Below are 14,980 nucleotides of genomic sequence, written 5' to 3'. Positions count from 1 at the left end.
ACAACATTACTCTCAGAGTTTTGTAAATTACTTGCCTTCTGCCACGTACTCCTTGACTTCGGCTGTGGGCCAAGGTAATGCTTCCAGGCCTTTCTTTTTTATTTATATCAGTGACCTGTAAAATAGTCATTATTCTTGCATACAAATATTTACGGGTAACGGCGTGGTACTCCTGCCTAAGTGCGGCAGGTAATGGTGGTTATCACCTTGCGCTACCTCAGCTCGTAGAACTCGCGAACGCACGGTGCGCAACACGTGACTTGTGCCTGGAAACATTTCAAGTGGGTAAGTAATATCGGTTATCTCCAAATGTGCCATTTCAAAGCTAACGTTGCCAATAGCCTGCTCTCACAAAACCGCTTGATTTTTGCTTGATTTTTGTATTTTGAAATGTCGTATTTGTTGTGCTTGAAATGTTTTGTATTGTATTAGTGATAGCAACTGTAACCCACCCCTGTAACGGCCTCAGGGCCAACAGTATGCTGAAATAAATAAAATAAATAAAAAATAAGTATCGATGCAGCCACTTTTTTAGACTTAGAGCAAGGTGGAAACACGTCACGCTCGTGTGCGCCAAGATATAAATCACTAAAGTTCTGCGCTTGTATTTGTATAGCGCTCCAGATGCATTGTATAAAGTTGCATGGCTGACGCCATTTTCGGCTTTAAATAGACCACGCATTTTCTCTTTCGTCCAACATATCTCTCCGAAATTGGAAGCAATTCAGAAAAGAGCACTTTGTGACGTCTATCCTAAAGATTCTGTGCCAACCTTTATGTTCTTTTCATTTGTGGATATTGTTTTCCATGGGTCTCGTCAATCACAGTTTTTACGCTTTCCTCCTTGATGATCAAGCGTTGCTAAGCTATAAACAAATAAATAAATTCCTGCTTGCCTTTTGGCGCTACACCATAAATAACCCTTTTGGCCCTGGTGTCGTCAATTTACGACACGCGCGAAAGTTCCCCTAGCACCTCGAGAACGAAACCAAAACTGCCAATTCTTGGGGTAGTAATTCTTCAATGATAACCACTGCGATCGACACCACAAGTGTAGCATTCTCATGGAGCTGGGAGCCAAAAAGACGAATCTTGTCCGTAGTCATGGATGACGCCGATGTGGGTACGCTGAGGCGGGTAAGCGCCATATTGGGGTCGACGTACCCCAATATGGCGCTTGTTTTTTTCGAAAATAAATCAGTTGTTAGATTGCGCTAGTCCGTGTGTCTCCTTTCTTCGTCCCCGTTTGTTTTCGCGCAAGTACTACAACGAATTCGTTCCAACTAGGCCGGCTAGCAGTTTTGCGACGTACCGAAGCTGTTTCAATCAGTATCACATTGAAAAATTATACGTGGTTCACATTTTGTGTACCCTAGTGAGTAGCAGGAAAAAAGAGGCCATTTTTTCATTTCACAACCGCTGAGCCCTGATGACCTAATTTGATGCAATGTCTAATGCAATCCATTAATACTTGCAGCACTGCCTCAATTTTTCGTTTTTGGTCTTCTGAGATCCTAACTATTAATAAACACGCACAAAGAAAGTCTCCTACCAAAATAACAAATTCAGGGCTGAAAGGCACAAGAGCACATGAAATATTGTGACGTATTTTTGGCAGTTCAGAATAGAACGGTAAAGCAAGCAAAGATTGGGATATTTATACTAGACAACGCCGAGAGTAGAGAGGATGACCCCCCCTCCGCCCCCCTTTGGCGCCTGTCATACTCACGCTCTTCACACGTAGAGCTGCAGAAATTATTATTCTTTTTTTTAAAAAACGCGATACTTTTGTTATCGAGCCAAAGGCAGTTTGAGCGTCTCTATCTCTCTAGCCACCAACGACTTTGTGCCTTCGTGGCGGTTTTCTGTACTGCATTATACCGATATCGCTGTGTTACGGCGTGAGTTGAAGGTGAGCATCAATAAGAAGTCGTAACATGAAAATCATCATAGTGATGTAATGTAAGGTACTACTTACATACCACGGTCTGGGTGCTTTCTCGATCGTTTCGTTAAGAATATTGTATAAGAAACGGTATGGTGAGACATAAATATATGACCAGTTTAATTGGCAGGTCCTGACGTAAATATTGACATGAAAATGTTATCTACGGCGTGATTTACATGCCACCTTCTTGGCAGACACGTTGCCTTTTCATTAAAATGATATGTACGAAAACTGGTATAGGTTGACATGAGTGTGACAAACATAAACGTGAGGTCGAACCATGTAAATCGTTATATGCATGTCGTGTACAGCCCGACTTACGTGACATGACCGTCGTCAGCTTCCGGCAGTTTCATTATGTGATATAAGCCAAGGCTTGTATGGCATGAAATGACTGTGTGGCGAAAATAAATGACAGGTCGTAACGTAAGAATAACTGATGCCCATCACGTACGGCATCATTTACATGATATGATATTGGGATGCTCGAGGCCGTTTCAGTAACTTGATATACATGAAGATTTCTAGGGCATGACATGAGTGATATGACGAACATTCTATAACCAGAATATACGCTTCATTTCCATAGTATTTCCGGATTGTACAGGCACGATGCACGACAAACATGCGATAGTCACTGACATGTCATGACATGAATACCATTAGGTGTCCTAACGCCAAACAATACGGTGTATGCAGTTCCTCAATAACCGCTTCGCATCACATTGATTCCTACCGTGTGTGGGATCTGCAGGATATTTTAAGGCGAAAGCCATAGATGTCTCATCAAGCACAAAAATTGACGGGAGCATGCCGTCGGCGGCGTCGACACAGGAAATGCTAAAATTCATCATTCCTTACGAAGTCACCTATGACGTTATCACGTCATCATAGATCGCCAAAATTTGTGTCGTCTTATAAGGTGACGTCACGTGATGTCACCACAGTACATTACTCAACTCAAATAGTGAAGAGATGAATACCTTCAAGCAAAATGAAGATTTCAGCACGAGGCCACGTGCCAATGCTAGCAGCACTTAGAAGCGACTATGTTGTAACAATAAAGAGCGGTCTTGTCCTTTGAAATCTGCACACCAGCTTAATTGCATATGCGTTTTAATAGGAAGAAGGGGGTAGTGTTTATTTTAGATGCCTAATGCAGTATAGAACTTCCTTCTTGGTGGTATTTTGCTGAGGCAATGACCTGAAGATTGATGGCAGGAGGAGGAGGAAACGCAGGAATGTGAACTAGACGCGTGCCCGGTTGGCTATCCCACACTAGGGGAGTGAGATTAACATATGAAAAGAAAAGACGATCTAACGAAGTGAGCATACACAAAATTCGCTTGAGCCTAAACAGCACTGCTGAGTTCAAGTACCGGCAATTGAGCCGTAATGTTTTAACAGCGAGGCTGCTTAGCAAAGCGTTGCTTCTCCGGCGAATCAAAAATCTATCATCATCATAAAGGGGTATCTGTCACCGAAACTGGGTGGCGAAAGAAAAGAAAGAAAAGGTGGCAGGAGCAATCTTAATTTTTTCTTCTGAGTCGATGTAATAGGAGCCTACATGAACAGCTGGTCATGTAGGCTTCCTTTATGTATTTATCCTGCTCCCCTACACTCCGAAAGCTTTGTGCTCTTCATGTGGTTTTGTACGGCCTCCGTGACCAGCCCACATTTGAAGAAGATACGATGCCATGTGATGACGTTATGATGACGTCAAAATATTTGTAATCCGTGACGTCATGGTGACATGATATGGTGACGACATCACACGATGATTTTTCGTACCACTCGTCTCCGACGGCGCCGACGACGCGGGACGCCAAAGGTCAATTTTTATGTTTAGCGAGGCATATAAGACATTCGCGTTAATAATGAAGGTCTGCTTCAGTGGGGATGCAAATCCTGGCATTCGGTGTGGCAAGCAGGTGTTCTACTGCAGAGCCGCGCTAGTGCTTGAAGCTGTTTCTAAAAAACGAAGCTATACGAATGTCATGGAATGCGGAGAGCCTTCTTAACGCGCCCTATTTCGCGGTAAAGAAACGTATAATCGCACCAGAAGTCGAAAGAGGTAAACTGCGCAACGAGTGGTTGGTTTCTACTCATGTGTACGGCCCGAAAAAGTGCATGCTGGAATTTATATATCTGTTTATAGCATATCAACGTTTGATCATCAAGGAGGAACGCGTAACAACTGTAATTGACGAGACCCATGCAAAGAATATCCTCAAAGGAAAAGAACAGAAAAGGTTGTCATAGCGTCATTAGGATGGACGTCACAAACTTTTGTTTTCTGAATTACTTCCAGACATTTGGAGAGGTATGTTGGAAAACACGGAAAATGCGTGGTCTATTTCAGTCCAAAAAAAGCCACAGACATGCAACATTATGCAATCAATCTGGAGCACTATACAAATACCGGCGCATAACTTTAGTGATTTAAATATCTCGGCAGACATGAGCGTTACGCATTTCTACCTTGTTAAATGTCTAAAAAAGTGGCTGCCTCGATACTTATTTTTCGCTTTTGCGAGAGCAGACTTTTGGCCACGCTAGTTTTTAAATGGCAAATTTGGAGGTTACCGATATTACTTATAACTTGAAAAGTTTTCAGGCACAATTCACGCGTTGCGCACCGTGCGTTCACGAGTTCTACGAGCTGGTTTAACGCAAGGTGATCACCACCATTACCTGCCTAACTGAGGCAGGAGTACGACCTAGTTACCCCTAAATGTTTGCATGCAAGAATGAAGACTATTTTACAGGTCACTGTTACAAAAAAAAGAAAGGCCTGAGTGCATTACCTTAACCCACAGCCGAAGTCACGGAATACGTGTCAGAAGGCAAGTAACTTGCAAAACTTAACTGATTCTTAGAAATAAGTTGTGCAATTATATGACAAATCGTTGAAGTCATAGGCAGAGGAGCTTGGTACATGGGTATACCGTGCAACGTTGCTGAACCTCGATTAAGTAGCTCTGATGTGAAATTCCGTTAGCTGGTATGTGCCACAGAAATCAGGCCAATACCAATACTTTTCAGCTTGTTCTGTTAACTACCAGCACAGAATGCTTGGGCGGTCATTGAGCACGTGATCTTCATGATGATCATAATTTTCTATCTACGACACATGGCACACCATGACCATAAAGCTCTGCTGTAACAGACTCAAGAAATAGAGACTAGGAAGCAAAACATTCAGGTGCGAAGCCTCTTTGTTCTAGTTTTAATATCCAAGCCAAGAGAATGCAAGAATTTGAGCATGTGTGGAGAGTAACGTATTAAATGCGGCAAATTCTACAAAAAATCAACACACTCATCACTAACACTACCCCTGACTCTCATTGTGTCATAAGCCTCCAGTAGCTATCGGACGTACGTGTGACAATATATTCTTGATTATTATGTCGATACAATGCAGCAGATGCTCATGTTTGTAAGCGTTGCAGTGAACAGGTAAATACGCACAACTGTTCTGAATAACAAACGATTGTCTAAAATCTCCGACTATACCAAGGTATTCCAATGAAATATTCTTAGTATGGAGTATTCATGTGCCCCCTACAAGTAAGCGTGCGCATAAAGGAACCAAAGGCATAACAATCGCTAAAAAGAAATAAAGAATTTCAGGGTCAAATGCAGTATGTAGAAAAGGAAATTTAGTTCTACTGCTGCACCATAATACTTTCATAACAATTTTTCATTGAGCCCTCAATTTAATTTACGGAAATATCAAATGGGAAAGCCCGCCGGAGTGGTCTAGCAGTTATGGCGCTCGAATGCTGACCCAAAGGGCACGGGATGGAATCCCCACAGTGGTGGCCGCGTTTCAGTGAGGCGAAACGCTAGAAGCCACTGTGCTTAGATTGAGGTGCACGTTAAAGAATTCCAGGTGGTCGAAATTTCCGGAGCCCTCCACTACGGCGTCTCTCATAATGATAACGTGGTCCTAACAGGTAAAACAATAGCAATTATTCTATATGCATGTGTTAGAATCATAGGCAAATATATTGCATAATTCGGTCTCCTAAAAGGATGGAAGCAGTGCACTTTAGATTTTCCTGCCTGAATGTGTGGCTGCCATGCGCTTGCAGTGAACTTTTTGAGTGAAGTCTGGTGATATTTGAAAGCTGTTGTTGCATGACCAATTCATTCTTAATCTTAAAGAACAAGGACTCCTCTTGTACTCTTTCAAGTATGCGCAATAGATTGTGCATACAGAAGCGACACGTAACGAGTGGACAGGCAATTTCATAAAATAAAATCCAGTTTGAAATATAAGGGAGCCAATTATGCTTTAAAGTATGAATATTTGTTCCAAAGATTTATTGAATGTGTTTGCCACTGCTCCTAGCGTGCCAGGCAACATTATTCTTGCTGAATATGAGTTTCGCGTCTTGAGAAATGTCTCAGCCGAACCAACTGCGTAAAAACGCTGTTTGTCGATGTTTCATCGTGATTTTGTAACCTCTTCCCTAGTGTTTCGTAACGCTCACAATGGAATTTAACCGTATAAAGTGAGTGTTGTCATCCGGTCATTCGAAAACACCACACTATGGTTTTGGTGACAAAAATAAGCCTTTATTGACAGAGCATGCAGGGCTCTGACCTCCATAATCAGCGACATAATGGCTTTCTATTTTTGAGTCCGCATTTCTGCCGGAAGGCATAAAAACCGTCCATCGGTCGTCGATGAAGAGAAACTATGAAATCTGTCAAAAAAAAACTATAAAATGTTCTATATTTGTAGCGTGTGTGCGTTCTTTCACCGGCCAAATATTATTAACCACCGGCCCTAAAATTAATTCTGCTCAATCGTAAAGATGCATTATATATGTCGACATCCGGCGCATACTTTTTTACAGCGAAAGCTGTTATGAGACAAGGGCCGTTTTTAGCACCGTAGTTGTCCGCCGCCACCGCCGCCGCCGGTGTCCGTAAACACTATCGCTCGAAATAAGAACAAAAACGAAATAAGAAAAAAATTCGAGGATGGAGCGAGGTTCGAACCTGGGCCCTCTGCGTGGGAGCCCAGTATTCTACCTCAGAGCCATGCCGGTGCCTGAAACTGCTTTGCAAAACAGTCCTATAGAGGCTGCATGTCGGGAAGGACCACATTAACATATGTAATGTAGCATGGTAGAAGAGTGAAAGAAGAAGCAAGCGTCGCACAACGCGAATTCGGTAAGCAGGCGTCACACAATGTGAATTGCGCAACGAGTGGGTTGTTGAATGCTTCCAACCCATTACAAAGGGATCTGCCATAAATTTTCATCGTCATCAGACACAGCATCGACAAAGTGCACATAATGCATTACAGCTGTTTAGCAGGTACCAGGGTTCTGCGTAGAATGAAGGAAAATTGCTTAGTGGCTGCTTCCATACTTCACAAAAATTATGATGATTTATAGCCTAGTGGGTTCCTCCCAAGTGTACTTCTATTGGTTGCGAAGGATACCCATAAGGCTCCCATGATCCATTTGCTCAGGGTGTCAATAAGGTTAATTCCGTCTCTCTATCTCTTTCTCACGTTAGCGTATGTTATAAAGCGTGGTGGGAGAGTGAAATAACAACCGGGCATAACAGAATGCGAATTACGTAACTAGTGGGTCCTTTAAAGCTTCCAGCCCATTACAAAGGGAACAGCCATAATTCTTCATCGTCATCAACCGTTGCATCAAGAAACTGCACACAATGCCTTACAGATGGTACCTCGCTTCTCCGCAGAATGACGAGTAATGTCGTGGTGGGTGCTTCCCAACTTCTCAAAAATTATGATTTGTGGCGCAGTGGGTACGTTCCTAGCCTACTTGTATCAGTAGCCACAGAAGTGTTTATAATGGGCTCTAGAAATGCCGCTCTTCGAGCTTTCGCTGTGACTGTGCTGCGCTTTCCGCGCAGGCGTGGCGTTTTTTTTTAACGTTATTTCCCACTTGCCTTTTGTGTTTGCGCCTCCCTGGCCTGTGTAAAATATCGGGAGGGTTGTATTGTTAATGGAGTGCATTGGCGCCTATACTAGCTTTCTTTTTCCATAGCGACCCCGTTGTGGTAATATATGAACACTCACCTTTTCACTCACTTCAAAGGGTCCCTCATCATTGCATCGGTACACGAGCTATCTTTTTCTGCCTTTCTTTGGTTTCATTCTCTCGATTTCTCAAGAAGACGGGCACATGGGCGAGTTCTTACGTTTCTATGAAAAAAAAACGCCAGGCCTGGGCGGAAGCGCAGCACAGTCACAGCGAAAGCTGGAAGACCGGATTCTAGAGCTCGTTATAAACTCTCTTGTGGCTACTGATATAAGTACATTAGCAACGTACCCACTACGCCACAAATCATAATTTTGGGGAAGTTGGGAAGCACCCACCACGACATTATTTGTTGTTCTGTGGGGAAGCGAGGTACCATCTGTGAGGCATTATGTGCACTTTGTTATTGCGGTGGTTGATGACGATGACGAATTATGGCTGAGCCCTTTGTAATGGGCTGGAAGCTTTAAAGGACCCACTAGTTACGTAATTCATATTCTGTGACGCCTGGTCGTTGTTTGACTGTCGCACCACGCTTTATAACATACGTTAACCGGAGAAACGGAGAGCGAGAGAGAGAAGGAATTAACTTTATTGAGAGCCTGAGGAAATGGATCATGGGAGCCTTATGGGCTTCCTTGGCAACCAATAGAAGTGCACTTGCCAGGAACCCACTACGCTCTAAATCAGCATATTTTTTGTGAAGTAGGGAAGGAGCCCATATGCAATTTTTCGTCATTCTGCGGAGAACCGTGGTACTGGCTAAACACCTGTAAAGCGTTATGTGCACTTTGTTGATGCTGTGGCAGATGACGATGAAGAATTTTCGTAGACGCCTTTGTAATGGGTTGGAAAGCACTCAACAACCCACTCGTTGCACAATTTGCATTGTGTGACGCCCGGTTACAGAATTCGCGTTTGTGTGACGCCTGGTTTTTATTTTACTCTTCTACCACACTCAATACATATGTTGATGTGGTTCCTTCCCGAGAAGAAGCCTGTATAGGGTCTTTTTGCCACGCAGTTTCAAGCACCGGCATGGCCCCGAGGTAGAAAACAGGGCTCCCACGCAGAGGGCCCAGGTTCGAACCTCGTTCCATCCTGGAAATTTTAAATGCGAAGCATTTCTTAGCGAACCTCTGGCACTTTGACCGTTTCTATCTACGTATCTATCTATCTATCTATCTATCTATCTATCTATCTATCTATCTATCTAGCCGCTTTCGTCTGGGTGCTCTCAAGATCGCCTCCTTAACTTCGTGTAAACCAAAATTTGCATGGGTGTGTAAGAAGATTCGACGAATATGGTTTTCGGGTCATGACATGAATAACGTAAAAATCCAGTCTCGTACGTCGTCAAACCCTTTCCACTAGACACGTATGGCGCATACCCGTTTACTATGGGCCGTGGTGTACGGGTATGCGCCACAGGTGACTGACAGTTTATATCTACCCAGGAACGACGCGAACAGACATAAGTAACTTAAATACTAGAGCGTTAAGGAAAACCAATATCGGCAGCGTTGACTCGACAAGTGGAAAGAATGAAAATGAGGATCCCAGCAGGAATCGAACCCAAGCATTCTTCGTGGCAATCAGGTATTCTACCACTGAGCCACGCCAGGTGTGTAAACTGGTTTGGAAAAACAGCCTACAGAGGTGTAATATCGGTGCAATGTCAATTGTGGATGTGGTGCTTGCTATGTAATTTTACAAGAAAACAATAAACACTATATGAAACTCCTACGATGTGTAGCCTACTCCTAGGATACAGGCGTGATATCAGATCAGCGTCTGTGGTCCCAGTGTTGGCTCCGCTTTTATAGCAGTCTGATAAACATTACGTTTGTGTTCCTATGCTTCAGTAATCTATATTGAAGCATTGGTCGAAGCCGGAGGAATCCATTAACGAAAGTTACATATGATATTAACATCACCACACCGTAAAGTGCACTTCGTCCGCTAGAACGACGCAGTGTCCTCTTCATTTCTTACTAGGCTGGTCGATGGCCTCACGCTGACCGAGGATGACGCCATATTTATTGACAGCCGCTTTGTAGACTAGGGTACGTAGGCCACATACGCCCAAGTAGTCGACGAATACGACAAGCGCCATGCAGTGATGTTGGTCTACGTAGCGATATCCAGGCCGACCAGCCTCGACGGCCTATATCTCACCAACGCGAAGGGTGGCTTCAGGTTCCGACATGTCTCCTGCTCTATCGACAGACATTTTGTCGACGAAATGACCGAGGCATCCACAAATTCCAGCAGCTCTACAATACCACATACTTCACTACACAAGGTCCCCTCGTCACTACGATCACGACCGGATAATATAAGGAGTCATGACCAGCTGCTGGTGCTCACTGATCACGATGATTGACATGCTACTTGGCCTCTACCTTTGTTAGGTTTAACACCAAGACCTATATACAGAAGAAAAGCATTTGTGTTGGGTCGTGTGTGGCGCCAGCTCTATGTGAGATTTATCTTGCCAGTTTTAACCGGAAGATTCAGCAAGAACTGAACCATTCACGTGTGTTAAAGGTATGCAGATATGTCGACGATTTTATTGTTTTATCTGAGTCCCCATCAATCTTAGCTATGCTGAAGTCGCTGACTGTGTCTTGAACTGTTTCAAACAGTGTTCGCCCTCATTATCCTTCACGACGGAACTTCCTGACAACGACAAAATCCAGTTTTTAGATTTAGCCCGATTTTACAATTGTGACGACCATTTTTGCTGGGAGTATAAACGGCAGTCAAAGAAAGCCATCTTACCCTTTGATTCATCTCATAGTAAACTAGTGAAAAGGGGGATTGCTTCCTCATGCCTCAACTCGGCGCTGAATATTTCATGCACTCATAAGGTCAGCGATAGCTTCGACCACCAGATTTACCGCCCGATAGCTTCGGGTTTCCCTTCCACATTTCTTGTTGCCGTGGCATCCTCCCTTCTTAAGAAGAAGGGTGCTTCATCTTCCGTTTCACCACGACATAGTGCTAACAAGTATGTTGTCATGCCTTACATTCACACCTCTTCACACAATCTCAAGAGGATAGGATGAAAGCACGGAGTAAACCTCGTTTTCATAGCACCCTTGAAGCTTTCCCGTTTGTGTGCTCTTACCAGTGAACAAACCAATAAATCAGGGTTCAAAAAGAAGTACAAGAAGCCATTTGTCCCCTGTGATACGGAAGTGGCATATAAAATCCCACTCAGTTCTGGTAAAGCTTAAATCAGCAAAACGTGCCGATGACTTAATGACAGATTAACAGAGTACGCGACCACGCTGATGGCTCAGAATGACGGGGCGCACCTTCCTTCGCATTGCAGGAAGTGCGGGTGCACAGCACTTTTCGAGGAGGCAGACGCAATGAGTAGAGTAAAGGGAAGGCGTGAAAGAGAGATTATAGAGGCGGACCACAATACGATTGCAGCAGACGCGTGCATCAGTGCACCTTGGGTGCATTTGGCGATGAAGGAAACAAACTTCCTTCACAGCAGCTGATCATATGTACCAGCCTTTAAGTGATCTTAGATTGTTACCGCATGTGTCAGTGATTTGGCAAAACATTTTTGTGTGTGTGGCAATGGCTGTTGTGAATGCACCTACGCATTAGCTTTCTTGGTGAGAAGTTTTTTTTTTTTTTAGAATAAGTTCTGTTGCAAGTGAGCGTCCTTTCTGTCGTGTTCTCTTCCTTTCAAATCAAATCCGCGCTCCCCTATGCAAGGTACGTGTTCAATGTTGTGTATTGCAGAGTGCATTCATAAAGAGGGTATTAATCGCTAAAAAGATTCCCAGCCATTGCAATCTGTGCAAGAAGAAGCAAATATTTAATTATGTCATCAATACCCTAACATTCTATCACAACTAAAGATGCTGCCTCTAAACTCCAGGTTTATTTCTAAACACGTTTTAGTTAATCATTAAAAGGAATGCCATGCAAGGACATCTCGTTCCGTCCTATTGCCAGGGAGGGTCACCATCATTTATGCATATAATTAAACTCTCTCCAAGTCCTAAGCTTTTCCAGTATGACTGGTACATCGCTTGATAAGGAAAGAATGAGCACTTTTCTCATGGAGACATTCCCACAGCGCCGCATCCAACTTATGGACCCTGCCTTGCAGTACTACTTGGTGGAGGCAATAGTAAGCTGAAATTACTAATCTTTCAAGGTTATCTGAGGACAAAATCTGGTTGAACGAAGAGAAGCAGGGTGCAGCGTTTTGGTTAAAAAGCCATCATTTACGAGGACTGGCCTTGCAAAGGCAACTTCCACTTTGGTTCCTTAGCTTAGGCACTACCCTTCAACTAATAGTCTGTTGTTATTTGTGTCACTTTATTGATGGAGTACCTTGCAAGGCGCTGTAGGTTTATTTCTCTTGAGGATTCTTATTGATGGTCAAAGTGCAAATTTATGACATGATAAACATAAAGCCGAGGGTCTCCATTAGAACTGCAAAAGAATGAGATGTTGGACGGGTTGGTTAAGGAAGCACAGGACAAAGATATTCGTATGCAAATGGACAAACGTAAATTATTACCTTCAGTTCTGTACACGGAAGGCGAAATCCGCAAGCAGTAAAAACGATGTATAATTGGAGCATAAAGGAAACAAAGCACAATTCGTTAACAGATTTCACAGAACTTCTGATATAATTGCTATTTCAAGCCCAGAGATTTTGTAAAATAAATGTGCGAAGAACTTTTAGTGAAATTTTATTGCGAATTTAAAAAATATGCTAATTAAAAAACGGCCATAAAGTTCTATGGAAGTGTTAGTATTGACGATTGCCTGATCGGTTTTGGCGTATGAGCTATTGCATTTAATTCTCATAGTGTGCACACCTGTACAGCTCATGTTTACACGGCAAACATCATTTGAACCATCTTTTGCTAAATGTTATAGTTCCTAATTTTCTAAATTTCTCTCTCCAAATTGGGCGTCGAGGTGGACTGCGGTTTGCAGCTAAAACAGCAGAACTTGAAAGCAAGCTGACTGCGGTGGCGCAGATTGACTGGTGTGGAGATGTTAACATTTGTGGGGAACATGAGTGCAATGCTTGCCCTCGCGAAAAAAGTTGTGCTGTGAGTCCAGAGGGTATCAAAAGGACTGGTTCCTGCCCTTCTGAATCATCTCTTGAGTATTGTCAGCAAGAAAAATGTCATTTGGTTACCGTGGGTTTCTCGCTGCTTTTTGTGTTTTCAGGGATAGCAGTGAAGTGAAAAAAAGGGACACGCGTGGCTTCAAAGTGTTGTGTAGGTCCATGCGTTGGAGAGCCCATTTGCAGCTGATTTTGTATTTGAGACATTGTTCACTTCTGCGGTCACGGCCAATGTATTTACCTTGTCTCTTTTACTCGCTTGTTTAAAGCTTCAAAACATCTTTTTAGGTTATGAATTTTACAAGCGCTATTTTATTTATTTGTGAATTTTGTTGGGTGATTCTGTTTTACGAACTGTAATGTGCATCATTTTTTCCTTCCTGGATCAGTGCTAGCATATTAGTATATGTACTTGAGCCTGTGCAGGAATCGCTCTAGTACTGCAAATGCAATTATGTCGCATCTTATGTGAGCTTTCTTGTCATTCTCCGCAGTTCTATATATACGACTATGACAGCATCTGACAGTTCTACTATTAAGTGAGAGGTTTCGAGACCCAAATTTTTTTACACAATACCTTGTTGAACAAAATGTTTTTAATACAGGATTTCGTACCCAAGAGTACCCTGACCTTGAGAAAGTTGCAACACGGGAGTGCTTGCCAGCGGCGCATCGCAATATGCTTTCACTTATCCATTCATTGAACTGGCAGCGCGGAAACAGACGAAGGACGATGAACAACTACGCAACACGAGCGCTCACTAACAACCAGAGTTAGTGAGCGCTCGTGTTGTGTAGTTCTTCCTCGCCCTTCGTCTGTTTCCGCGCTCCCAGTTCACTGAATGAATATGTACGAACTATCCCAATTATCGATCCTTTTACAATTGCTTTCACTTACATGCACACAATTATTATAGCCAACATAAATATCTACAAAACGCGGCTGTTGCAAGTATTTCTCGCTATTGTGTGTGTACCTCAGCTCAATATTATATTGTGCTTGTAAGGTCACAAGCTTTTCTTAAAAGTATTTTTTGTACACAAGCATTACAAAAGAACTAGAGGGATTTTCGCGTTTCGTAGGTGAGGAAACGGCAAACAGGGAACTCGAAGCGAACTGCTGCTTATTTTCGGCCACAACAAACACTAACTTGTCAGTTCTGGTATATATATATATATATATATATATATATATATATATATATATATATATATATATATATATATATATATATATATATATATAAGAACTAACAGACAATAATGCCAAGGAAAGTATACGGGATGTTTTTAGTAATAAATGTAAGGTAATTGTGAAGAAAGAAAAGTGGACGAAAATATAGCTTGCCGCGGACAGGGACCGAACCTGCGACCTTCGAATAAGGCGTCCGATGCTCCACCAACTGAGCTACCGCGGCGGCCATCCCCCCGTCCACTTTATAGGCTATATGTGTGCATTTAAAACGTGGGAGCGTCAGTCAGCGCCGCCAGTAGCCATGGCGGCAAGTGTGGAACACTCTTTTTCTGCCTGTTGGCGTCACGTAGCGCGTGAACTTATTACGAGCTGGCAGCTGACCAATAATCCCTCGCATACTACCTGAAAGCATCAAGTCTGCCAGAACGAGACCCTCGCTATGAATCAAGGAAAGAAGTGTTAATTTCAAGGGCTCGTTTTCTTTCTTATACACAATATTAATGAGAACTAACAGACAATAATGCCAAGGAAAGTATAGGGGATGTTTTTAGTAATAAATGTAAGGTAATTGTGAAAAAAGAAAAGTGGACGAAAAGATATTTTGCCGCGGGCAGGGACCGAACCTGCGAGCTTCGAATAACGTGTCCGATGCTCTACCAACCGAGCTACCGCGGCGGCCATCCCCCCGT

The 14,980-nt window shown here is 43.0% G+C and overlaps 1 non-coding gene across 1 annotated transcript; it reads right to left on the bottom strand.

The window, feature by feature from the left end:
* Window positions 1-14,441: 14,441 nt before the first annotated feature.
* Window positions 14,442-14,514, bottom strand: Trnar-ccu (transfer RNA arginine (anticodon CCU)). The gene has a single exon. It is a non-coding gene; the product is annotated as a tRNA-Arg (tRNA).
* Between the last annotated feature and the right edge of the window lie 466 nt (window positions 14,515-14,980).

Source organism: Rhipicephalus sanguineus, chromosome 6 (genome assembly GCF_013339695.2).
Source record: "Rhipicephalus sanguineus isolate Rsan-2018 chromosome 6, BIME_Rsan_1.4, whole genome shotgun sequence".
In the NCBI taxonomy this organism is placed as follows: domain Eukaryota; kingdom Metazoa; phylum Arthropoda; class Arachnida; order Ixodida; family Ixodidae; genus Rhipicephalus; species Rhipicephalus sanguineus.
This window is presented reverse-complemented; position numbering and strand designations above follow the sequence as displayed.